We start from the raw sequence: 26814 nt of genomic DNA, 5'->3' as shown, positions 1-26814 counted from the left end.
CACTGTCAGTACCCAAGCATCAGTGAGATACCTTGTGCTATATCATCCAGTGGCTTCCAGACTGGAAGCAGGGAACATGAGCACTATGTAGTGTCAGGGACAGGAGACAGAGCAGTTCCCATGTTTGTCATAAATATAGGATGTGACCTGCCAAGCTATGCAGCTTGGCATCAACACTGAAGATGATACAGGTTGGAAAGCAAGATTTCTCAGTCCAAATTCAGGCTCTACAGCTGAGCCACTATAGCCTGGTGTGTTAAGGGAAAGCGCTGTATTAGAGAATGTGTTAACTGCATGGGGCTGAACATTATTAGAAAACTGATATGATTTTGGTACATACTGAGACTTGTTAACATTTCTAGTAGAAAGCAGATAGCTGTTTTTAATTTACCTGGTCAAGGTAAACCTTACATAACTGTAAATAAACTGAGGATGGTAAAGTGAATCCTACAGCAAATAATTATTATGAAGTAATTCAACATTTTGAATCCATAGCTATTGACACCTTGTTAGAAATGTGCTTGACAAATTGCCTGGAGTCTCTGATACAAGTACGCAATCACCTGTTTGTCGGTACAGTGCATACTTCCTTACTGATGCAACTGGAAAACACATGCATGAATGTACTACAAGATAGTCTGTCGCCGTTCATATAATATTAGCTGAGGCACAAGTCTGTGATGTGTTTTCTATACATAATCCTTGGCTAAGATTAGGATTTTTTCTTCTCACCTGGGGACATATATTTTTAGTTCCTTTCACAATGTTCTCACCAGACATTTTCCTGATCTGTGGCCAAAATTTTATTGACAGCAGCATGAATTTAATTGTCTAATTCTTGAATTGTGTTTGAGATGGAAACAATACCTTCATTTCTTGACACCGTTTTCTGAAAATCTGGCAGCAGTCCCAGCGCTGCCTTACCAGCTATGACAGAGCTATGGCCAGGGACTGGAAAAGGATGCACCTTTCAGTCCTGTCTCCAGTGGTCCTCACAGTACTGCCCTGCACCCTTGGGAGCAGCACTGTGTATGGGCCCCAGTGACTGAGCTAACTGAAAGACAAAGTCATCACAGTAACTTTCTCATAGTGTGTTGAACTAGTGCCTGTGTACCACTGAAACTCCTTAAAGGTACAGAAGCAAAGCTTAAAGTTAATAACCTGAATATTTCAAGAAGAAAAAATCCTTTGAACTAGGAGCCCTTCAAGAGTTTTCCACTCCCTAGTTTTCATAAGGAGAATCCTCTTATCCCTCTTTTCACATTGAAGAATTCCTTTACAAAATATTGCTACCTTTTTTCTAAATAAATATCCCATGGACTTTCTTCTGGATTCCTATCAGTCACTAACTATCATGTCTACTGATATTATCTTTCAGATCTTTTACCTTGTAAAAAGCCTTTTCTGTGGCAATCATCTACTATAAAGTGTATTCTAACAATGAGAGCCTGGAGGGGAAAATGTCCTCTTGATATGCTTGTTACAGAAATACAACTTTCTATGAAGAGGGAAGCTCTAGTTTATGGGATTGGAACCTCACTGGTCTTCAGCCCAAAGAGAAAAGTCTTCAGCCTAAGAAACAACTGTTCTACTGTAATTTTTCACTGTTAGAGCTGTATACCAAGTACTTAAAGGTTATGTGTTCCTTAAAGAGCTTGACTTTAGCTACCATATTATAAACTATCTAGTGTTTGTTATTTAAGTTGAAAACTGCTGAAAACTCTTGAGATCTTCTTGTGTTAGCTGTATGAAGCAGTATGGCCTCTGTTTTGCACCTTTTAGAAGAGGGCTAGGGTAATAGAAAGTTGGCAGTGGATAATTTTCTAATTATGTGGCATGCTCACCATTTCACAGGCTCACTGGCAGTGTCAGAGAAACAAGAAGATAAATGTTAAACTGATCTTCCATCCACACGGTGACACCTTAGAGGGTCTGAAAGAAAGTTCCAGTCAAATCCACATGCATTCAGGTAAGGACCTTATATAATTTTCATTATAAACCCCTGATAGAATTAATGGGTTAGATAGAGTAAGCAGCTTTGATCACTGCTTTATTGAGCAAAATTTTTAAAACTTCAAGTCAAACATCAAGTCAGGGTGAAGGCAGCGATGACTGCGTCTCTGATAACAATTACAGTCATTGCAGAGAAACAAAGCCTGAAGGAGAAGGAGCACTAAATATTTTCAGAGACATAAAGAATTTGACCACTTTAAATAGGTTGCCTCATAGTGTTTTGATTCAAGTCGATGTTCTGTACTCTTTTCCTCCATTCTGTTGTTATGCAAGACAAATAATTTATTACACTATTGTCAAGGCACACAAGATCACAAGGTGGCTTTTTCTTGGTTTTTATGTTGTTTGGATTCACAGGATAAGATTATTATGCAGACTTCCTTATATGCTCAATGTTAGAACTAATATCATATTGTTGACGTTTTCATCGCCTGTGACTATGCCAAAGAATTACAACAAAAAATTACTGAATGTGGTTTGGCTACTATATATATATATATCAGTCTCTAGATTTGTCCTTATCACCTTAAGATAAGAAAATGTAAAAATCTGAAGGGATTTGCAAAATGAAGCTATATAAAATATTTGCCATATTCTCTCACTTCTGTGTTATCACAATGATCCACCAGTGCTATTCATTTGCTCTGTATCATGTAGCATGTTTGTTTCAAGGGAGGATTGACCTAGACTCATATTTGGTCAGAGTGCAGTAAATGAAGATCATTCCTAATTGCAGTGGTACCTTAGGATAAACGCTGAAACCTTAGGATAAAGCTGAAACTGACTTTTATTGAAAATATTTACTTTAGATTCTGCCGGACAGTTGTTATATAACGCTGATCTGAGAATTGCTATGGGCTTATTAAGTTTTACTCATGGGAGTAATACCCTGATTACTACATTGTTTATTTGGAATTATTTGGGCTAATCCAGAAATTATGTGCTTGCAAGCCTAAACCAGAATCTGGATTTAAAAGAAAAGAAGCTATCATGATTTAACATTTAATCAGATTAATTTTGGTAGTTCCATCTCTCCATCTTGGAAATTATGCTAGTATGAATCTAGATGCCAACTTTTGGAAGTGACCTGGGAGTATTAAAAAATTTATGCTTAGTGATCGTGGCTTTGGTATAGTCAACACAGAACAGGAGCAAATAAGAGGATTGAAGAAGCAATTCAGAATGGACACCTGTAATACATGATCTGAAACACTGTCTGGAGGAGGTACTAACTTCACAACATTAAACTTAACCTTTTTCTCATATTCAGAGTTACTGCAGAAATTCAGATGCTCTCACATAGAACCAGCATTGTTGCAGATCTGAGTACAGGTTTAGTTCATATTTTGTATACATACATAATATACAATATTTTGTACAGGTTAGATCATAGAACGAGTTGGGTTGGGAGGGACCTTAAAGATCAACTAGTTCCACCCCCCCTGCCATTAGACCAGGTTGCTCAAAGCCCCATCCAGCCTGGCCTTGAACACTTCCAGGGATGGGGCACCCACAACTTCTCTGGGCAACCTGTTCCAGTGCATCACCACCCTCATCGTAAAGAATTTCTTCCTTATATCTAATCTAAATCTACCCTCTTTCAGTTGTTGAGACCATCTGAGAATTTACAGTGACTAGATATACAAGTTTTCGCCTAATAAAAATGGCAAGGAAGCTTATGTAGAATTTTTGTAAACACATTTGTGATAATAGAGATGTGGTGGAGTTATATGCTAGTTTTGATTATGTAGAACACTTGTGATATAATGAGATCTGTATTTGTACACTTGGAAAGATGCTATTACTCATTTCTATGCCCTCTATCTGAGTGTTCTTAACATATATGTCCTTCTAGCCCACATAAGCACACAGGAGGATTGTCAAACCATTTTACAGATGGGAAATTAAGTCATTTGCCTAAAGCTACATAGGAAGTCGTAAGATTCAAAAGGCTTCCAATTTCCTGTTCCATGCTCTAAACCACAGGACTGTCTTTCCTCCCTAATTTTTTGTAGTTGTCCAAAGTGAGCCACAAAAACAATGTACTTGATTTCTCAGTGAAGTAGATTTCATAGGTATACAATAAAGGGCAGTTTAACAATCTTTCTACAGCTACACCCAATTACTCAGGCCCTGAATATGCATTGCAGAAGTTTTCCCTACCTGTGAATTCATCAGTCTCACTATTCAGCTTTAATTACTTTACTTTTTCTTGTTTGATTAATTTGTATTGTTGTAGCATTGATGTACTCATTGTTCTACTTAAAATAATTGAATCATGAAACCTTAAAATTCTTTGCATGTGGTGTCTATAAATTTACACCTAACAAACCTTGAATGTGATGTTTCCAAGCCCCCAAAAGAAGAGCAACTCACACATGCCTGTGCAAACACTATTCTATTGTAGCGTTTATCAGAGTAAAATAGTAGGTTTTTCTTTCATTGAGCTATGTTTTCTGAGCAAGATGCACAAGTGCATAAGGCAGGAGAGCCTGGGGCTGTATTTGATCGCAGGCTTTACACAATCTGACTGGGTCAATGAGTTTTTCCAGACAATTTAGACAATTTTCTCTCTGCAGACAAAATCCCTGGGTTTCTCCTTAGTGTTTATCAAGGTAAGCTTTATAAAGTATTTCAAAAGTTTTTCTTTTTATTGTTAAGTTCTACCCACCTTCTTCTGGTGCAAAATAAAAAGAGATTCATACTAATTTAGGACTGATTTACACTTCTACAGATCTATCTTATCATGTTAGATCAGCATGGTCACTACTACTATATCTTGTATTAAAGCAAAATAGGACTGGCTGTCCAGAAGTGTATCTGGACTGTCCAGGGTATCACATATCATCTCTCTATATGTAACTCCAACAGAGAGTGAGAATGCAGGATATGCAGAAGAGTGGTTGCCAGCACTATCTGCAAATAGCACAGCAAATGCTTTACCAGTTGATAAGAAAAGGTGATGCAATTAAGCCTAGCAGCATGACACAGCACTGTTGGAATGGATATCACTTCTTAAACTTTTTCTTCTAGAAGTTCACCATCACTGTTCTTGATTAATCTCCATTTATGCTGCGGAAGTGTAATTTGAATTTAGAACTTTCTAATATTACACTTTTCCATGTTTCTCTGTTTCAGTACTATTTTGTTTGGTTTTTTTAAGTACGTAAATCTGGCCAGAATTTTTGTTGAGAGACTTGGCATTTGGGTATGGAACTACTAAATGTAATAAGGTTTGAAGCACAATTTGGAAGGCAAACCTATTTGCTGGCCTAATTTGTTCAGTACATCAATTATTTGTGCATCTGAAGTGAAACATTACTATGTGCAGAGATTTTGTGGGGCATGGGGCTGTATTATACTGTATTCTCCCTCTTATTGGAATACTTATTTTTTAGTTCTTACATTTAGGTTGCAATTTCTGAGCCTGAGCACAAGTAAGGCTTTGTTGTGATGTTACTAGATTTAGTTATCAACAGCACAATGCAACTGAAAAAAAAACCCCAGAAATAGTTCAATGCAGGGCTTCGTTTGATGGTAGTGGAGAAATCAACTTAATCTTAGAATCACTGGCTGTATGGTTCATATGACAAAAAGGGAAGTTGTTAAATTCTTTATGGTATCAATGAAAACTGATAGTGGATTGCTAGAGGCTAAACTTTGTCTATTGTTACTTTTGGCAGTATTATTTTGTATGGAAAATTATAGCAATTGCTGAAGACATAGTAGAGATTGCTGAAAATACTAAATAGAATATTTTTATTTTCTATATTCAAGTACAGCTAGAAAACAAATATTTAGGGGTTAATGTTCAGTCGTTTAGTATGTCAATATGCTGATAGATACATGCATTTAATGAAAGATGGCAACAGCCTGACAGCTGGAATGATTATGAGGAAGGGGACAGGATAAGGTTTGCACTGGTGACTCTAGTACTGTCATTTTTTGTGTCTGGAAAAAATTAATTTGGAAACATTATGTTTTTTGAATGGGAAGAGAATTTAGTATGCTGTGCTTCTCTTAATATACCTGCTGCTTATACAAAGCAAGGTGGAAAAAAGCAACAAATAAACCTGTAGAACTTGTATCAGTAGTGCTTAGTTTTACATCCAATTTAACACAAAAACAAAGCAGGTCAGCCTGTAACAGAAATAACCAAAAAGAAAATGAATGGATGTAGACAAATGGAGTAACTGAAGCACTAAATGTGGTATAAATAGGAATTTTACTAGTTTTATGGGAGAGTCCTAGACACTGTCCTTCCCCAAGGTAGTACTAGGCTATTGGGTATATTTCGCCTTATCCATAGCTGAGACACAAGTACTGGAAAGTTGGATAACAATGACACTGTTGACCACTATTGTGTATTGTCAATAATACATAATAAGGTCATTAATTTTTCTTCGTTTTTATTACCCTTCTTTGTGGTCAAACTCTTCCCTTGAAGATCCTTTGAAAAGGAAATAAAAATAGTGTGGTCTGTTCTCTTGAGTCATTTGGTGCATTACGATTTAACAAAAAGCAAAAAATTGATACCAAAAATAATGTATTCTGAGCAGTCAGGAGACTGTAGCAGGGACTTCACTGCATGCCATACAGAACCTAAAATAAGTTTCTGTGTTTCAACCCAAGTAGAGCATATCTCACTCAATGGGTTTTACAGTATACAAAGTATAATCTCGGCATTTCATCTATGCTTTCTGGAAGGAGATGCTATATCTGAAACAAATTCATATGTGAATAGACACATTGGCAAGAGTGTGCTGAGAAATGCCACCATCAGTCTGTTGAAAGTTTTAAAGGATTGACAAAGAGTTTCAAATATTGTAAGTAGGTAAAAAATTACTTCAAGCTGCAAATGCGAAGACCATTAACAGTTGCATAGAATAATGAAAATCTCTCCGTACCAGTATTTGAGAAATATGGGTCAAATATTCTTGTTAGATATTATTGGAGTAGACCAGAAGTTCTGTGGTTAAGTGGTGGTGTATCTCATGATCAACAGTGAATCTGTTTCCATGATCTTAGGTACAGGGGTATGTCTCATGCACAAAACTGCATACATAAATTAAGTCCAAAATCGTCTTTAACTTGAAATGAGTACCAGTCAAGAATATATGTTTCACAGGAAATTCCCAGTTGAAAAAAAACAAATCCTGAAGTTCTGCTTTTGCAGGTGGTTTAGTATCCTTTCTAGTTAAATCATGTATCATTTCTTTTGGAGTCCTAATGGCTCAGTGCTGCTGCTCAGTAGCTGACTGTAGTCACAAGCCACAGCCCCAGAAAAGGGTATACGAGTAGCGAGTCACTTCTTGGGAAAACTGTGTTTGGCAGGATTCTGCCTGCCATTGCTGATATGGGAGGAGAAAAAAAGGAATAATGTTCTTCCAGCACTATAAAAATGTTTTTGCTGAAGGAGGAAAATGTGTTTTTCTAAAATAGTGTTCAATTACAATAGATGAACACAATGTGCTGAAAATCATAAGATTTTTGTGGCTTCATTCACTGCAGAATTTCTAACTTCTGTGTCAAAGAGGACAGAGGACCTAGTGATACTGTTCTTACTGTGTAAATGAGATACATCCACTGGCAGGTGTTCCACCTTTAGAGAACAGGGCAAACCCTTGAGGGAGAGAATAAGTGACTTTAAAATTCTAGAATGCTTCCTTGTGCATTTGAAGAAAGCTGACAAAATATTTTCATTCATTAGATATTTTCTTTTCTTATGCCCCCCCAGCTGTTGCATTTTCAGTTTATTCAATTTTGGTGTTACCTGTTGCAGGTTTACCCTATCCTTCCGTGACTTTCAGTGGCGTTCATTTCTGTAAAAGTGTCTTGCTAAGTTATGCCAAGATAAATACTACCAGAACTGTATCCATGCTAGGAAATTGCACCAGTGTAACTATAAACTGAGACAGTTAAATCAGCACTGTGTGTAGACTTAAGTGCTTTTCTGGATTTTAGTCAAAAACACTTTAAAAGTGATGTTAAACTGTGTTTGTGCCAGCTGTGGGCCAAACTCAGCCACCTGTATTCATATGGGATGCTTGGCCATGCATATGCTGCAAGTATGTTGAAAACTTAAGAGAAAGTCCCATTGAAGTCACTTAGAACTTAAGGAAATGCATCTGCCTAACTGCTTTCCTGAATCGGGAGGGACTTACGCATATACTTAGACTTATATGCTAAAGTTTTATGCTGAATAAGTACCTTTCTTTCTTGAAACGGCAATGAAGAAATTCTTATTTTGAATGTAATAGGAAAACTCCTAGAATCAGTCAGCCAAAGATAATTGCTGTTTGGAGAGCTTTGAATGCATGCAGTAAGAAAAGTATGTTTTATCCAAGGAAAAACATACCACTTAGAATCAGTACAACCTAAAAGGCAATATTATTTTTATTAACACATATGCCGAATGCTGAAAGTTGTTATAAATTTGACTCAATAATTACATGATGTAAATGATATTCAAGCAGGAGTGTATTACACTGCAAATATTAATTAACCTGAAGGTTACTTTACACCATTCTTCAGGGCAAAAAGTGTAATTTACTCTAAGGTTACAGCCGCTTTACCTTGTCAGAGTACTTGAAAATAGTTTCAAAAACTCTTTTTTGAAGAACAAGGCAATACATTACTCCGCAGGACATACTAGGTAGTGCAAAATTCTGCCAGTAGACCTACTTCAAAAGTTATTAACTACATAGTTAGCTCTTGTTGGCCCACAAGGACTCCAGTGATTATCCATTGCTTGTCAATTGCACTAGAGAAGAATGTCACATGTGTACTGCTCAGGTGAGCTTCACAGGGCCAAAACGATTACTGGTCCTCTCCCATATCTGAGAGACTTCCAACCAGTGCCATGTTCTCAGGGAACACCCCTTCTTCATCTCATTTTTTAGTGTTTGAATGATTCTGCTTGAGATGTTAATGAAGCCTGTAGAATATGATTCACTGCATATTATTAAATATTTTTTACTTTTCTCCATGTAATGCATTTATATCTTTTCTGTGCAAAAAAAGTATCCAAGAGGCTTCAGAAGATACAGCTCTTTTTGTGAAACCAACTCTTGGGTTAGATTTTAGATGCCTGCAATTAGTTTCTCTTTTCTAAATTCAGACTGCCCGTTGTTTGCCCTGCTACCCTCCCTATCAAATCATTAGACTTCATGGTCCAAGCTCTTTGGAAGCCTTGTGTAGTACCAAAGGAATTCACATTGCCATATGTTTCATCTCTGTACTCTAGATGACTCAAAATTTGCTTCTTAAGTGTGTTGGAATTAGATTTGTGCTGCAGTACATGCTTACACAGATCCCTGTGAGGTTTTTCCCTTTCTATATAAAAGGCAAAACACTTCTCTTTTCAATCCCTTTTCCTTTCCCATAGCTCTGTCGCCTGTCTTCTGTACAGGGAACATGATAACGTATTTAAGCAGTGCACAACATGACGTTTTAACATTAATCCTTAATGTTATTTTATTGAAATGTGTAAACATGTATATTTTTCACTGTCTCATACACCATTATAGTTTCTTTCACTCCGTTAGATTCAGATGTAATTTAGGATGGAAAAATACATTTTAGAATTACACCTGCAGCATGTAGCATTAGTATGACTTTTCCATGGCATGACAGTGATGTTTCAACAATCTATACATATTGATTTAGGCTGATAATAAACAATTTGATTAGGCTCTATCTATAGGCTGTCATTTCAATCACTGTCACTGGTCCAATAGAGTGGAAGGCAGCTAGCAGACACATATGGCAAGATTTCTCAAAATAAAAACTCTGGCCTGATTAGAGCCCTAGGTTCAGTGAATTGGACAAGACAGCTCAGCTGCCAGGTTATTAACTCCCTCAGAAAATACTCTGCCTTTTCCCCGGGGCCAGCCTGAATATTCTGATCTGGATCGATAAGCAATCTCCGGTGTGTACAAAATGCCAGCTAGAATCATTTGTCTCAGTGCAGTCTCCTTACAAAGGATAAAACACCTGCAGTATATGGCCTTCTCTCCCTCCTCCCCCACCTTCCCCTTTTTAACTAATGACCCACAAAGAAGGAAGAAGTAACTGAATCTGTTCCATCATCAGGAAGGCTCTCTCAGGTTTGTTTTAATGATCACAATGGCTACCTTTCAATCTTATAAAAATTATATCGGTCATGGTTTCCCTGTGGCATGTTTATGTAAGTAATGTGAACTGCGATGTAATGACAAGTGTACAGATGTCATTGTAAAAGGGCCCTTGGCAAGAAGATATCTCAGAATGTCAGAATTTTAATAAACAGCGGACTGCTGGTAGGATTCTCTTTGGTGGTTGTCTTTTATATTTGTAATGTGTGCTGTGATCTGTTGCTTGGGCCAGAAATTTTTCAAGAGTGTTTAGCAACAAAGGATACTTTAAAATTGATTAGAACGGAATTATTTTCCAGAGTGATGGTGTTTGCCCGATCTGGTACGTATCTGCAGTTTTGTTTGTAGTAGCAGTGGATTGTAGCCACATAACTTGTAATTTAGATAAGTACCAAAATATGGAATTTTCATCCAAGTGAATTCAGAACCATCCAAAGCTCTTGGGACCTAGTTTTTGCAAGAGAGAAAATCACTTCCTTACATGCCTAACTCTTCCTTCTTTTGGTTAGAAAGTGTAGCAGACTTATGAGGAAAGCCCCTGCTTTAATACCTTAGCACTGTCCCATTCTTCTTCTAATCCCAGACAAAATCTAAATTGTAGAAGAGAAAGCAAATAACATTAACAAGAACAATCCTTACAAATATGAGACACATTTAAAACTTGAGAGAAAATATGACTGTGATAGCATGATGATAAGGGTTCTCTCTGTCTTTTCATCCCGATTATGCAAAACCTAAGAATCCCAGGTGTTGATACCTGTCTCAGAGACAGGTCAGCTGTAAAGTTAACGCAAAGCAAAGAATTCTTAGGTCTTGATGTGTGTGACTTCAGTGTCTGTGTTCTGGTTAATCAAGAACCCTTGTCCTTCTTTAATATTTAAGATACTTGCTTTCTCGTTCAAAGTTCTGCTTAATCGACATCTTTGGTGAAATTCAGTTCTGTCATGTAACGCTTCAGAGTTTGTTCCCTGGCTCTACTGACTATATGCTTGAATTTAAATATGGTTGTGGTGGGTTGACCTTGGCTGGACGCCAGGTGCCCACCAAGCTGCTCTATCACTCCCCTCCTCAGCAGAATGGGGAGGAGGAGAAAATAAGGTGGAAAAAACCCAAGCCCTTGTGGGTCAAGATAAAGGCAGTTTAATGAAGCAATAGCAAAAGTCACGTGTGCAGAAGCAAAGGAAAACAGATGTTATTCTCTACTTCCCATCTGCGGGTGATGTTCAGCCACTTCCTAGGAAGCAGGGTTTCAGTATGCGTAGTGGTTCCTCCAGAAGGCAATCAGCATAAATAATGAATGCCCCCTATTCCTCCTTCTTTCTCTTATTTTTTGTATCTGAGCAGATGTCATATAGTATGGAATATTCCATTGGTCAATTCAGGTCAGTTGTCCTGGCTATGTCCCCTCCCAAGCCTTTGCCCACTCCCAGCCTACTGGTGAGGTGGGGGAAGGCTGGAGAGACAGCCTTGATGCTGTGCGAGCGCTGCTCAGCAGGAGCCAAAATACTGGTGTGTTATCACCACCTTTCCAGCTACCAATACAAGCACAGCGCTATCAGGGCTGGCCTGGTGCTCAGCTGGACCCAATATAACGGTAAAAGAATGTCTGTCTACTAATAAACACCCCTGACTCAAATTAAAATCAAATATTTTAATATTTGATATATTAATATAAAATCAAATAAAATCTGCAAAATTGCAGAAAAGCACAAAACCTCCAGGTTTCTCTCCTTCAGTGATCATATATTAATACCTGGAGGCACAAGACAGAACCTCCTACTGCCCAAGAAGTATATAACATTATATATACCATGTTGTCAAAAAATAACAGCTCATTCTCCTTAACTATCTACATTGAATATTTACTGAGTAAATTCTTACACTAAATACCTGCTTCTGAGTATGAATTAAAATTCTTTCAAGAGTCGAGGCCAGTTTTAACTTGTTTTTCCAGGCTATTGAACTAGCTCCTTTTCTGGCTGTAAATGACAACATAATTCCAACATCAATTTATGTAACTGCTTACCCCTCTATGTGCCTATAGAAAACTTATTTTGAGTTAATGTAAACTGGAGGTATATGCCTAGTTAAAAAGTAAAATGATTTTTTGTGTCATGTTTTCGCATGGCAAATTAGAAAGAAGCATTTTACATTTGTACTGCCATTACTTGGAAAAGGTTTGCGTTTGTCTGTCTTTTGCTGCATGAGGTGTCTGTGCGCTGATAGCGTCAAGAAATTAGAATACTGCCTTCCAGAGAGTTTCTTTCATATTTGCTATCCCAAACTTCAGGAAATAGAGCATGCTTTAAGAAAAGAACAATGTGAGGAACAACTTTAATGAATTGATTTCTCAATGTAGAAAGCACATTTCCCATCAAGACACTTATTAGAATGTTTATCTCGGGGAAAATGCACACAGTTTATATGAAAAGCTGATGTTATGTTAATTCCCATTATTATATACAGATAATATTGAGGAAGATGGAACAAAGTGCCTTTAAACTAAAGCTGATGACATTTTTTTTCTTGTTTGCTACAGTTTTATTGTAGTGAAATATGTTCATTTTAGCAGTGGAAAACCATCCTAAATAGGCAGCATAAGAGCAATAAGATGTCACATTGCAGAGCACAATTTTAAAATGATGTGCTTTAGAAGTAAGGCTTTTAGACATTTTGCTTTATGTATTAAAACTTCCCACAAATTTGATGGAGAATGAGCCTTTGATGGATATTTGCTGCAGTTATGCTGCATTAGACTCGATTTATCCACCACCTCTTATTGTTGCTATTGATTGATTTTTAAATTAGATGAAGGCAATCAGTAAATACCACCCAATCAAGTCCTAAAAACATACAGGAGATTAGACAATTTGGGGTAATCAATGAAAATATTCTGTGATTTGCTACCACTCAATTTTGACCATAAATTACGACCATAACTTGCAAGTTACTAAGCCATAAAACAAGTGGATGTGACAAGAAAAACTATAAGAAATGAATTAAGGAGATGAAGAGGAACTACTAGTGTTGTCATTTAATGAGACAAAATTACTCTTTATACATATCTTGCATTTCTAGTTGAGTCTTGCCAACAGTAGTAGAGTATAAGAGCACGAACACTTCTCCCAGATGTTTTGGTTTTGGTTGGTGTTTTGTTGTTTTTTGTTTTTTGGGTTTTTGTGTGTGTGTGTGTAATAGAAAAGCTGTTCTTTTATGTAACGAATCAGTTTGAACAATAACTAATCTACCTAATTTTATTGCAACAAATAAATTAATGTCATTTTAGGTTTAAAACCTGCTGCTTGCTAGAACCCCTCACCTACATCACAGGCACTTGCAAACACTAATTTTAAAGTCACGCTTCTACATGGTGATATATCCTATAAAGCTCAAAATGTAGTAAGAATTGAATGTTATTTTAGACCAACACTTTGAAGTAACTGTGCTTATACACTGTTTTTCTGTGATACATTTCACCCATTTTCTGTATTCTCCCAGCAGTCTCACCAGCAACTAATAATTCACATGCCTTAAAAAAATCTGTTTTAAAGTTTATTTACTAGCTGTAAATAGGTGGTCAGGTTCTTTCTATTTATGAACTTCGTTATCTATTAGGAATCTCTAGGCAGTATCTATCCAGTATTTCTCGGCTGAAAAGCTGCTTAGAAATAAATAAACAAACTTTAACAGCTATAGGTTTTATTGGAATAAATTAGTGAAATGAAGCAAATATTTATCATAAATCTGCTCCCTTCAAAAAGTAGTACAGATGTGATATTGCTGAGTACCATGCAAAAATCTTCTTGGTTAATGCCTTTGTGATCCTCCTAGAATAACAAGGAACATTTGGAAAAGCTGTGCAGAATAATTTTTGGGAGTGTTGATCGCAGAAAAGGTTGATATTAATAAGATGCCTTTGACGAGGAAAATCGAGGTGTCTTTTTCCACACTAAACAGAAATGAGAGGCCTACAAACCACACAGAACACCTTGAGTGGTGATGAGAATTAAGCATATGACAGCACTGTAGGAGGAAAGAACACCCTTACTGCACTCACACGCACTAAATTACAATACTATAGAAAGTACCTTTGTAGAGCTTGATGGTAGACCATTTCCTTTGCTAGCGCATAAAAAAAATACACAGATGGAATAAACAGTGAAAATATATGAATTTAAATTACCATGATTTAATTAATTTCCAGGAAAGATCGATTTCATATTGCAGTGGAGAAGGAAAAAAGAACCCCAGAGTCAGAAGAAAGCATTAGTGATACTGCAGACAAAAGTTTAGTCAGCAAATAACTGACTGTATCAGTGGGTGGACTCTGTGTGAGAGAATCCAGAATTAGAACATCAGGAGGATTTCATGCAGAAATTTAAAGCACTTGCTGTAGCAGACAGATGTCTGGCACTAGCTTAAAAAAAAAAAAAAAAAAAAAAAGTAGTAGTTGTTTTTAGCTGGATCTTTTGCAAAGTCATTTCCTTCAGCCTAATGTTTTAGAATCAGGACTCACTTTTCTGTGCAAGTCTGTGGAAGAGAATAAGTCCATGTGAGTACTGGACCCCTTGTGGACACGTTTCTCTCTGTCAAAGACACTTCTGACCAGAATTCTGAATTCAGCATTACAAAACTGCCCCAGTCTGGTCCTTCAGACTTTCCATATTTTCCAGTGCATCTGTCTAAGGCAATCCAACTTGAAGTGGAACTATGTGAATCCCTAATAGAATAGAAAAACATCTTAAGCTTTGCTAAATCTTTTGGGGGTTTGGGGGTTTTTTTGTTGTTTTTTTTTTTTTAAGATCATTGAAATGGGCTTTTCATGAAATCCTGCATTTTATTCATTTCTACAGGATCATAAGTTGTTAAAAAGGAAGTAAATTCAGTGCTAACAATAGCTTTACTTACTTCCAGGTAAACTTAGTACTAGAGGAAACTTGTGTGTCATACATCATTGGCATAATTTCTGAAGAGGATGTAAACCGAGACTAGAAGAGACACAGTTCTCAAAAATAATATTGCTCCCTCTGTAGGGAGCATTATTTCTGAAATTTGAGATTTTTACTTTAATTTGAAATCTCCTTTAAAAATCCATTTCCAGCTTCTTTCAAAAAGACTCTGGACGTGATTGAACCTTTGGTAGAAATTTGCAAGATACAAGCTAATTTGTGAAGGCAGGAGATGAAAAAGCTGGGAATTTGGGTGGACTCTGGACCATTTTCATTCTCATATTTAAATATTTGCCTGAATTACATCTGAGCTATTCCTTTTTACTCATATTTTTTTTTGCATTCTCTCTAATTAATGGTGCTCAAGACAAAGCAATGTTTACATTATTTCAATGTATTAACATATCCTGTTCAAACTCATTTCTATGAGTTAAAAAACATACACACACACACCCCCCCCCAATAACCTCTAGCAAGGGGGACAGGAAAGGGTAAGAAAAAAGAAAACGTCTGACTTAAAGACACAGACATACTTTGCAGTTCCTGATGGACTGGCGCAAAACAATGAAGCTGGTGTATTCAATATAACTTTCAGAATAATTGCCTGGGAGGTAACCAGAAGAAGTACATTTTACTTTATCATGGTACATAAATAAAAGGGCAGATTAATTAATCATATAACTTACTAAAAGTGCTTTTTATTTTGCCATTTAGTATGCCAGAAAGATCATTTTCTTTAATGTATATACCCAGTATTAACATGATTTAATCCATCATGTTCTGTATTATGAAATTACTTTGTTTTACTCTCTGATCCAGCTGAAGATCATTAACCCACACTATTCTCCAAGTCATACATCATTTGAGTGTATTACCTCATATAGCAAAAAAGCTACTTCCCTCGGTTATATACTCCAACTAAGAAATCATTTTTTCTGGATGTTGCTGACAAGTAGAGCTGCTTTCATTAGAAAGCAGATGGTTCAGTATTTTGATTCTGTTTTACCTTCACATTTGCTCCAGCTCAGAGTTCTTTGCTGCCAGTCACCTCATTGTTTGGCTCTAACATCCACATCCTATACTCCAGGCCTATCTATAAAATGTGCTAAGTGTTCAAGTACTTTTGCCTTCCCCCAAGACCTCCACCTTGAAAGCTTTGTGCATTCTGCATCCTCACTTGTTGTAAGTCAGTCTTCAAAAAGCAATGAAAATGAATCCAGTCATCTGAACAGTAGCTTAAGGTCCCACGGTTTTGCAGGTGTCCATTAGCTGAGAGTGCCAAAGATGTAATTTACACATCCAGATTTGAGGCTGGGCCTGAAGTCACACCACTAGTGAATTTGCCTCAGTAGAGCTTTAGGGCAGAATCAGGCCTTCTCTGATTTCTTTGATATTTTCACCCTCCGAGTCGGTATGATACGTGTTCTGGTTGGGCTGCCCTGACACCATGGGTGCCTGTCAGGTGTCAGTAGGCAGGAGTCTGCAATGTAAATGTATGCTTGATCGAGTAGATAGCAAGGGTTGCTCTGTCCTGAAGACAAGAATTACTTACGTTATATTCAGTTAGCAACATGTGAAGTTGCTAACTGAATATAACAGAAGTTAGCATCTTGGGGCAGAGCTGGGAGAGAGCAGGCCTGGTTGTCCAAACAACATCAATCTAAAGGTAAACACTCACTTGAGGTTTCTGAATATTGTGCTTCCATGAACTATTATTCCCGTCTCTCCCTCCCTATTTAAATTCTTGTATTTGGATATTTCTTGTGTAACTGCCTATGTCAGCTACCTGGGTATAAAAACATTGTTGGTTTCTGGCATACACAGAAATATATTTCCTAAAAGTCAATTTCTGCACAGTGCTCAGCTTGTGTAGAAAGCAGCATGAAACCTTGTCTGTTCAGTAACCATGAAAAAATACAGGAGTGAGGATATTGCCACACATCTCCCTTGAGGAGCTCATAAATTCAGGGGTTTGTATTAGAAGAGCTGATGTGCATTTTCCTAGGGCTCCAAACAGGGACCACAAGCAATACAAGCTTTCTGACGTGGTATCTGCACGTGAGTCACTGTCCGTGGCAGAGATGAAGGAAGGAAAGGAAGGTGGGAGTTAGGATTCTTTTGGAGTTTTGCATTTCATGTCTCCTGATGCTGATGAGTGGATTTTTATTTTTTTTTAAATGCTGCTTTATTTATGCCATCTGTTTTGTGGGACTGTAGTAAGTGCAGTTTGGAACAAGTATGCCAATAATCCAGTGTCCTATTACTACTGTGTGATTTTATCACTTGAAAAAAATCAGTCATCCCTTCCTCACTAGCTTTATACATGTTTTTTTCTACAGAACAAATATAAGATAGAAAGATATTTTTTTTTAAAGAATGCTTTGGAAATATTGTATTTGTTACATTAACAGTAAAGCATAAACATGTAGTGCTTTTGATAGTCTGAGGAGACTTGTTTTCATTCTCTTGGGATTTGCAGACAACAGAAATTACCTGCTTTTGTTTGCTTTCCACAGGTATGTGGGAGAATGGCTAACTCAGGAGTCTGTCTAGAAATGCGAGGCTATTCTAATGAGTTACCTTAGGTTCTGGTTTAAAATCCCTTATAAAAATTCTAGCATAAACATTCAGTTGAGCCATATGGATTTTTTTGAGTCAAAATGAAGACTGGGTAATTCCTGAAGATATTTCTTGGCATTTTTATAATAAAAAAGAATAAATTATATTTTTACATAGTTGCACCTCAGATAGCCAAAGTAACACCTGTTAAGTTTCAGACTCATTTTAGTTATCTCCAAGCATTTGCCTTGAGAAGTAGACTCTCATTCTAGTTAAGTGAGGAGGATAAATGCTCTCATTGTTTAAATAGGAAGCCACTTATTAAAGATTAAATCCTTAGAGGTAAACCATCATTATGTAACTTGAGTTCTTCCATAGTATATATGTTTGTGTTTTGATCATTCTGTACTGAAGATGATACTCAAACATTGCAGTCATCAATTCAGACCTGATTTGTTTTCTCTGATTTCTGTCATGTTTATCAGAAACTTTATTTTTCTTATAGCTTCAGGAAGTTTTGCAGGTCTTTTTCCCTTTATTTTCCCCTCACATACTTCCTAACTCATGTCAAATTTACCATTTCTTGTTACCTTCTTACATTTGCTATGTGTAAAGATGTTCTCTTCCTTATTCACACTGAAAACTAATATAGATCTTGTCAGGAGTAAGGGTACAGTGTTGGGATGCGTATTTGTGTGTTTTTGTTAATTTTAAGGACAACTTGTTCACCACCTTAAAGTGCATCATAGGTGGGATGTGATTTAAAACAATGGTCCTAAATAAACAATTACTTACTTTTCTTATACACTTTTCACTGAAATTGTAGGAAGAATAAAGGCCTGTGACAAATACGCTTACAAAATTCGAAGAAAAGATAATAGATTTGCATTTGTTCCAGATACCGTCGTCTAGATGAACACCAAAGAAAATGTTTAGTTATAGATTAATAATCCATGGTACAAAGAGTTCTGAACAAATTGGGAGAAAACATAAAGCTACAGTATTAAGCAGAGCCAAAGCTGAAGGTCAGCCTGCAGTTACTGACTGTGGTCTGTTGCATTATTTTTAGTGATGACACAACATTTAAGCTATTGAATTTGGCACCACAAACAGACATGCATATTGTACAGAGTGAAGAGGTATGCAATTGGTTGGGGATGGGTTGATTTTTGCATTTGTTTGTGAAATCCATGGACTCTGGTCTACTCTCAGTCAAATGTAGTCTCGGCATCAACCTGAATAAACCTCACAACCATAATCCAGTTTCAAATACAAGACAAAAATAGTACGTGCAGGTGCTGCTGCTTACACATTATGAGCCGTAAACCATAAAGGGTAAGGCATAAAGACAGATGATCTTCCACAGCCTGATGCACCTTTCACTGGGACCTTAGAGGTAGTGCCTTTGCACAGTGAAGACCCTGTTGCAGAACTTTAAACCCCACTTGTTCATGTGGACAAGGTTGCCAAAGTGATCAAAGAGCAGACTGCACAGTCTTCTGGAGGTGGGGCCGCATTAGCCCACACTGAAGTCTGTGCTTCTCCATTACAGTGCCAGAAATCATCAAACTGTCCACTTTAAAGTTAGCCTGGCCATGTCTATACAATCTGAAGTGTAGCCCAATCCGTAAACAGCCTCACAGGCCATTGCTCTGTAGGCAGCACAGACCCTGGTTTCGCGTAGTCGTAGGGATGAACACTGTGAATAGCATTAATTGCCATACGTCCAAAAGGAGATTTTGGTGCCACTGCCAGGTTCCCCAGGGCAACTTGCGAGCTGTGATACTGATTCTGTTGAATGGCATCACCCTGAGCTTCTCTAGTTACCATGAGCTACTCCTCAAGCTATCATTTATCACAGGTGTTTTCTTATAGCTGGTAACTGTCATCTTCGGACAGTGATGCCCAAGTGATTTAAGAATTTACCTCCAGTAAACAGACAGAAAAGATGGACTTTGTGTTTTATGCCTTTCAGTGCTCCACAGAATGTGATTTAGCATTGATGTCACCCAAGTCAATTTTTTTCTGCTCAGGAAAGTATTTTGCCACTACCAAATTCTGTATTTAAATGTAATTATTAAAACAGGTATAGGATATAACAACAACAAGAAAGTAGTACTGTGAACTGTTGCTATGAAACTTTGGGTTTAGTATAAATAAGTTAGTATTTTTCCTTTAATAATTATAAGCTTTAACATACACAAAACTTTCATCAATTTTTCTAGCCTAATATTGTAAGGTGTCAAACTCTGGTAAAATAATTCCAAGCAAAAATAATGTGAAATTATAGCATAGGAGCTTGGCAAGTTATAATAGAAAACAGTTAAATACACCAGGTGCCATTCTAGGATTTGTGTGTGTGTGTTTGTGTGTCAGTATAAGGAGTGCACAGACACTCCTGATGTTCATATAAAGCACATGCAGAAGTTTCACCTGTTGTTCTATGGGAGTAAGTTATGAATACTCTTCAAATTATGATCAAAAGCAGTCAAAAAATATGAACCGTTAAAACATCATTTGCAGTTATGAACACTGTTCAACTTCCATGCGTGTTTTGCTGTTTTCAAATAACAAACTGACCTTTTCAAATTCATAATGAGGTATGAAATGAATGACAGAGTACTGAAGGTGAGTCATTCATTAATCATAAGCAAAACAGGGCTGAAATCAAGGACACCAGAGTACAAACTGTAAAAGTAATAGGTTGCATAATCATTGTATTTAATATTAACTACATTATGTTTTTCATGTGAGTTCTGAGAAGTTGATTTTTTATGTTTACATGAAACTAATCCAAGGTAAATTTTATTTCTCAATATTATTTTATCCTAGTGGTTGCCCTCCCTCTTTTTAATAAAGCAGAAGACATGAATTATAGCTTGTCACATTATTATGAAGATTTAATAGAGGGGCTTAGCAGGAACCTTTAAGCCTACTGAAACTTTTGATTTAAGGTATTCCACTTTTGACTAGAATGTACTGAATCGTATAGCTACATCCCCTTCTTGTTTGTCATGGCAGATGTCCCATTAAGGACATAAATTCACCTAGAATTGGGTGTTTTAGCCAAAATAAATTTTTATTCATATTCAGCTGTCAGAGAAAGACAGACCAAGAACTATTATTTGAACCATTCTAGGCCTTTATCCATCAGGAGTTCAATCCAGTGATTACACAAAGTGCAACCACGTTGTTCACAATTTACAGGTGACATGAGTATTTAAATGGCTGAGACAGCTCACATGGACATAATACTAATAATTTGTTCCCCCATGTCAGATTTCAAGTAAAAACACAAGAGCAAGCTAGGCTGGAGGAAGATAAAGTAGACTTGTGACACTGCCAGGAGTCAACTCGTTCCAAAATCACTATAAACCGTCGCATCTCCCTGTTCCATACACATTTGTTCTCTCATTTGAGTGGAACTAGTATTGATGCTACTTTATCATTTCAGAATTTGCTGGACCGAGAAGGACAAGAGAAAAAAAAAGAGAGAAAAGTACAGAATGATGACTATGCACATAAGTTACGGTAAGGTAGTTTTGTGTTTCATGGCCCCCAGTGTGACACTCATTCACCCCCTTGTCAGCTTTGTGTGCCTGTAACTCTGTCTGTGTAGACCACCCATGAGCAGGGTGCCCAGCCTTCCTGTGAGCCGCGTGCTGACACCCCAGCGTGGCTGGCAGCCGTGGGCCACCCGCCTCCTCCCTGGGGAGCACAGGGGGGCTCTGGGCAGCTCTCCGCAGGGGCGCCTCTGTTCCCATACAGCATCGCTCACGCTGGGGTCTGTGCAGCCTAGTTGTGCTGGCCTTGGTGGTTTGTACTAGTTTATCTGTTCTGCAGGCAAAAAACAGAGTTACCAGCAGATCTTGCCTCACCTCAGTCCTGTTAGTGGTCACAGGGATGTTTCCATGCCGTGCTCCGTGTCCAGGCACATAGACTTGTTGGAAGGCACTGAAACCAGGCTGCAAGTACACTGATGTGCCCTGGGGTCTTGTCCTTCTATGAACTCAGGGACTAACGTATGTTTGCGCCAGAGTCTGGAAGAAGTGTTACTGGGTTCTCCAGTCAAATAGACTCGTGTTATAGTGCTGATGTAGGAGCTGCACTTGAACTGCTTATTAGTCCCGTGTGGTTGTCCTCACTGTCATGCGCAAAGTCGCTGTGACTTGTATGGTACTAGGTGACTAAAATGGTACAGCTGGCTCCATGAAATGCTGTAGCCCATGTCAGAAAGGCTGTAACATCCGTGGGTCAGAGAGGCTGTGCTGCATGCTTTGTGGCTTGGGATCTGCCTCAGAGCTGTCTTTGCTTACACACTTTCTTAGCTATAGTTAATGCATGTTGTTTTGGTGCATAGCAATGCCTGAATAAACATTTGGCTACATTTAGACTATAAAACCAGCATTAGTAGGCCACTGTTTAATATTTGGATGGAAATCATGATTTCTCAATATTTCCATTAACAATCTTTGCAGCTTGAAGCAAAGTTCTCTCTGCAATTCCATATTCAGAGGAAAAAAACCCCACCCTGTATCTGTTGATTAAAGGTACGTATTCTGTCTCCTTCATATGTTTTCCATAACCCTTGAAAAAGAAACTATCTTAATTTTTAAAACTCCCATTTAACTGATTTCCTACCTTCTCTATTCCAACCTTTATACATTTTATAAATTACACTGTTGTTAGATTCACACAGATCTTAAGGTGTTTTCCTTATATGACAAACTATATATAAGCTGCAAGGTGTTAAAAGCAAAAAAGGTTAGTGATGTTTTTCTTTCTAAAGCAATACAAAGGACATTATGCTCAATTACTAGTTCTAAATGAGAATTTAGGATTGAATGGTTTTAGGAAGAAAAAAAAAAAAGTCACCAGATTTTGTTATGAGTTGAATGGTATTCTATTAAGACTGTGGAATTTGCCCAGGTCTGTTAAAAATCATACATTCCACCCAGGCCTATGTCAGCAGGAGATCCATAACGTATTTACCTTCATTTTAGATGCAGGTGGTTTAAATGTGGTGCTGTGGTTTAGATTCCAGAGCAAATAGGTTACCTATGATATTATCATTCCCAGGAACAGACTGCCAAGCGCTGCCTTTCTCGGGCAATGTGGTTAAAGGGTTCACCCTGTCCCTAGTGGTCCTCTGCTTGACTGCTTTTCCCAAGCTCTAGATCAATCTTTAACTCCTCACTTTTACATTAGGATGAAATATCGTGGAGAAGAAAGGGAACATAAATACTACCAAAATCCAAGCAGATAGGTTTTCTTAGTCTTCCTTCTCCTAAACAAGACGCCTACAATCATGAAGCCCATGAAGCCTTCTCTGTGCTGGACCAATTATTTCTAAATTTCCTGAACCGATCTCTAACCTTGCAGTAGAATATATTTCTTTCCAAGTAATATTCTAATGTTGCAGAGTCTTCAGCACAGTGCCAGAAGCCTTTTGCTATGGGTCTGAGAAGTCTGTCACAGTAGAAAATTTGGAAAAAAATCAGTACCATATCAGAACATTTTGCCTTTTATAGGTACCCCTGCCCTGCTCTTTGCATGGTGTCTTGCACAAGTAAGTTCTCTGAACCTGAGCTGGCTGCCTCTGTACCTCCCAGAATACAACTTTGCAGAGGTTCTGTTGTTCCACTTTCAGAGGCTGTTCTGGCAGCAGAGAGGGATGGTAACTTTATAGCCAAAAGTTAAAAGGAGAAAAAGAGTTTGGCTTTTGGGGGGACTTGGTGGACCTGTTTATGTCTTCAGCATATTTGAAATTGTTGTTGAAATATCTACAAATGTATTCATGAAACATATCAAAGTTGAAGGAATGCATTTTAAGCTAATGCCCTCTCCTAGGTTAATGATTAATACTGTGGGAACTCAGCTTGGTATTTATTGTGTCATGACACAAGTAAATTGAACTCCAAGCAAGTCATTATCTATTTCATTTTTTTTAAAGTATACAACACCAAATGATTAACAGAAGGATAGTAAAAACATGAGGCAGGCAGTAGGCGTCAAGAATCTTTGTTCAAACAGACTCCTTTGTCCACACTCTGTGTGGTATATAAATGTCATAGTTTTTATAAAAGAGGGTTTTCTGTTTCCAATGCAAAACCTAAATTGTTAAATACATTTTACAAAAAAATACATTTCTGTTTTCATTATTGTATTAAAAAGCTAAATAATCCTTGCATTCTACACTTATTCCTTACTCATCATAGTAAACCACACCTTCTGTTGTCTACATGTATACAAAAAAAAAATGCTGTTTATTTCCTGTAAAGAATTAATTTTAAAATTATTTTTAACAGAGAAGGACTGAAAGTTCTCCATATCTTAGGTGCTCAGAAACTTCAGGATCAGTTTTGCCTCACGCTGAGGTTTATCAGATAGTTTTGTGTTCATCTGCTTGAGTTTTATGCATGTTCAAATTTTAATTTTGTTCTGCTCCTTCTCTTTGTTAGGTATTGAAGAAACATTTGTTTAGAAATGAAAAAGGAGTTTTATTATATGATAATAATTGAAGTAATTTCATCATAAACAGTAACTGTTGAATACTTCTCCCTTGGAAAACAGATGGGCTTATAAAACTGGTATAGGTGCAGTAGATCTTGTTTTAAAATTTGAGGGATTTGGTTTTGGTGTTTCTGACTTTAGTGACAAAGGCCTTGGAAAAACAGCCTAACTCTTCATTTGAGTTTTAGGACTATGCAAACACACACACAAACACACACAGAAAAAAAAAAAAATAATTGCTGGTTCTTGATATTTCAAAAAGACCAAAAGATAAGTAGAAAATATGCTGTAAAAGCATGTATTAGTTGGGAGAAATGATCGCTTGAAAATTTGGCCATTGTTGAATGTCTTTGAAATTCTACTTTACGTCAACAAACATGCCCAATTCAAAATCGGTTTTCAACAGACCAATCAAAGGCACTTTACTCATCTGTTTTCCTGCTAGATTTCAGCTTGATCACAGACATGTCAACACTGTAGCTATTATGAAATCAAAATTCTTAACCTTCTTAATTCTGTGGGAAAGGTATTTTACTTCACTAGATAGTTATTTTTCTGGAGATGTAAACATTACCTTTCAGGAAAGATACTGCCTGGAAAAATCTGCCTAAAATGTGAATGTTTCAGAAAGTTACAAACACTTAAAATTTTTAGAATTTAAACTGGTAGAAAAATATTTGGACAATATTAACTATCCCATTGTTAAACCTGCAACTAGACGTCCCTGTCTGCAAAGACTTTAAGGTTCCAATTCCTTCTTGCAATTCTGTTTTTCATGGTAAACGAGCCACTGTTTAGAGCCTCAAAGGTTTTTCACCTAGTTTTCCTTATATCACCAGATAGTACATGGTCAAGTTATTTAGATACAAATAAGCTTTGAGAATATCATCAGATCCATTCTAATTTCATTCATGCCTTGGAGATAATAATTTAAAGAGCTAGTCACTGCTTGCAATTAGGCATGGAGAAAATAGATCTGTCCCATAATTTATGTCTGCAAAGGTTGGGCTGGATTTGTAATTAATGTTTGCTCCTTTTAATGAAATACTCCAAAGGTCTGCACTTCTGTCATTCATGGAGGTAATTTTTCAATTGATTAGTAAAATAATACTTGAAAAGTAAATGCACCTGCTTTAGCACAGAAATGTCTTAGTCAAGTAGAGACAATGATTGGAGTGCTAAAAAAATATCATTTCAATACAGTAGAGACTGGAGTTTTACTCCTCCAGAATTCAGAACTCCCACTAAAGAGAAAAAAGGAAAAGGTAATTAAACCTCCAAGAACTTCTTCAGCATGCTTTCATCCAGTTTAATTCCTGAGTGGTTTTCAGCATAGCTAAATACTTTCAGGAACACATGCCTGAACTGTGCATTTGTACGAGTGAAATATGTCTGGAAAACACATGTTACAGAAAGACATAATTTTTATATTTGTGTACCTGAGTATTTTTAGAGGGCATTAACAACTCATTCAATATTAGGATTTTTTTTTCCATTTTGAATAAGCACTCAAAATCTGATAGCTCATTTGGATTATATTCTGATTTTCTTTTCAGAATAAAATCTTGTCAAGCCTGCAAAATTGCAAGGCTTGAGAGTTAGGGTCCTGCAACTGCTGGTTTAAAATAGCTTGTAAAGTCCTTCCTAGAAAACAGTTGCCACCAAACTGAATGAAATAAAAAAAAAACCAAGCCACCTCTGCCTGCTTTCAGGGAATTGATCAGGTTTTGGTTGGAATTAATCATTCCAGAAAGGGTGTTTGATGACTCTTCCTGTTTTGTTTAGTCATTTTGACACAAATGATTACTATTCCTGTACTACAGGGACCTCACATTCTGTACTAGTGAACTTTCTGGGAATTGACCATAAGTCAGACTAGACAGAGTGCAGAGCAGAAGCCACAATCTGTGCTAAATTTCTTGAGGGCCACAAACACAGTAGTGGACAAGGTTTGGAAATTCCTGTCATCTGGGACAAGGATTTTGCTTTCAGAGAAGGAAGCAAGAGAAGCGAATAAATATGGTGAAAGCAGCCCTCACCCCATGCTCAGCCTAGTGGAGCAGAGTAATCCAGACAGTGGAGCAAGGGAATATGTATGATCCGATAAAGGAGGGCAAAAGTCAGTAGCATACTTCCTCTGGCCAATATAATCACTATAAAAAAAGATAGCTTTGCATCATGTTTGGCAGAGTACTTTCCAACAAATTCTTGAGTCACAGTTTTAAAAAACGAGCTCTGCTCAGTTATGGAAAAGGCATACGCTTCTCTTCATGTAAATATCTCCTACTACGGCTTCCACATGGCTGAGTCTTTTTTGCTGCTGAAAAGACCTTGATTTAAAGGCTTGTTTCTTTCCTTAGTGTTTCCTCACTGATGTGCTTCAGGCAGCAAGGTTTGGACCTTTGCTGGCAGTGGCTGGGTCGGCAGGCAGCTGCTGTGAACGACCTCTGCGGCGCTCAGCTCTCACTGTGCATTGAGAGGCAGCCCAGGATGGATCACGTATGTCTTACACCCTGGGTGGGCAACACCGTGTAACACCTCTCTGTAGGACTACTTCCCAATCACAGCCCTCTGGGAATGCCTGCCCGGCATTTTCCTGGCCAGAAAGGAAAACACGTGGGTAGTAGTCCCTGCACAGCTGTAGC

At 37.4% G+C, this 26814-nt stretch overlaps 1 long non-coding RNA gene across 1 annotated transcript in view; it reads left to right on the top strand.

The window, feature by feature from the left end:
• Positions 1–26814, top strand: part of LOC130159161 (uncharacterized) — a 229241-nt gene that overhangs the window by 115757 nt on the left and 86670 nt on the right. The window contains exons 4-5 of the long non-coding RNA XR_008825636.1: positions 1855–1969; positions 21111–21187. This is a non-coding gene — a long non-coding RNA (uncharacterized LOC130159161). The remainder of the gene's footprint in view (positions 1–1854; positions 1970–21110; positions 21188–26814) is intronic.

This window comes from Falco biarmicus, chromosome 15 (genome assembly GCF_023638135.1).
Source record: "Falco biarmicus isolate bFalBia1 chromosome 15, bFalBia1.pri, whole genome shotgun sequence".
NCBI classification, from domain to species: Eukaryota; Metazoa; Chordata; class Aves; order Falconiformes; family Falconidae; genus Falco; species Falco biarmicus.
Note: the sequence above shows the minus strand (reverse complement) of the source record. Positions and strands in the feature narration are given on the sequence as shown.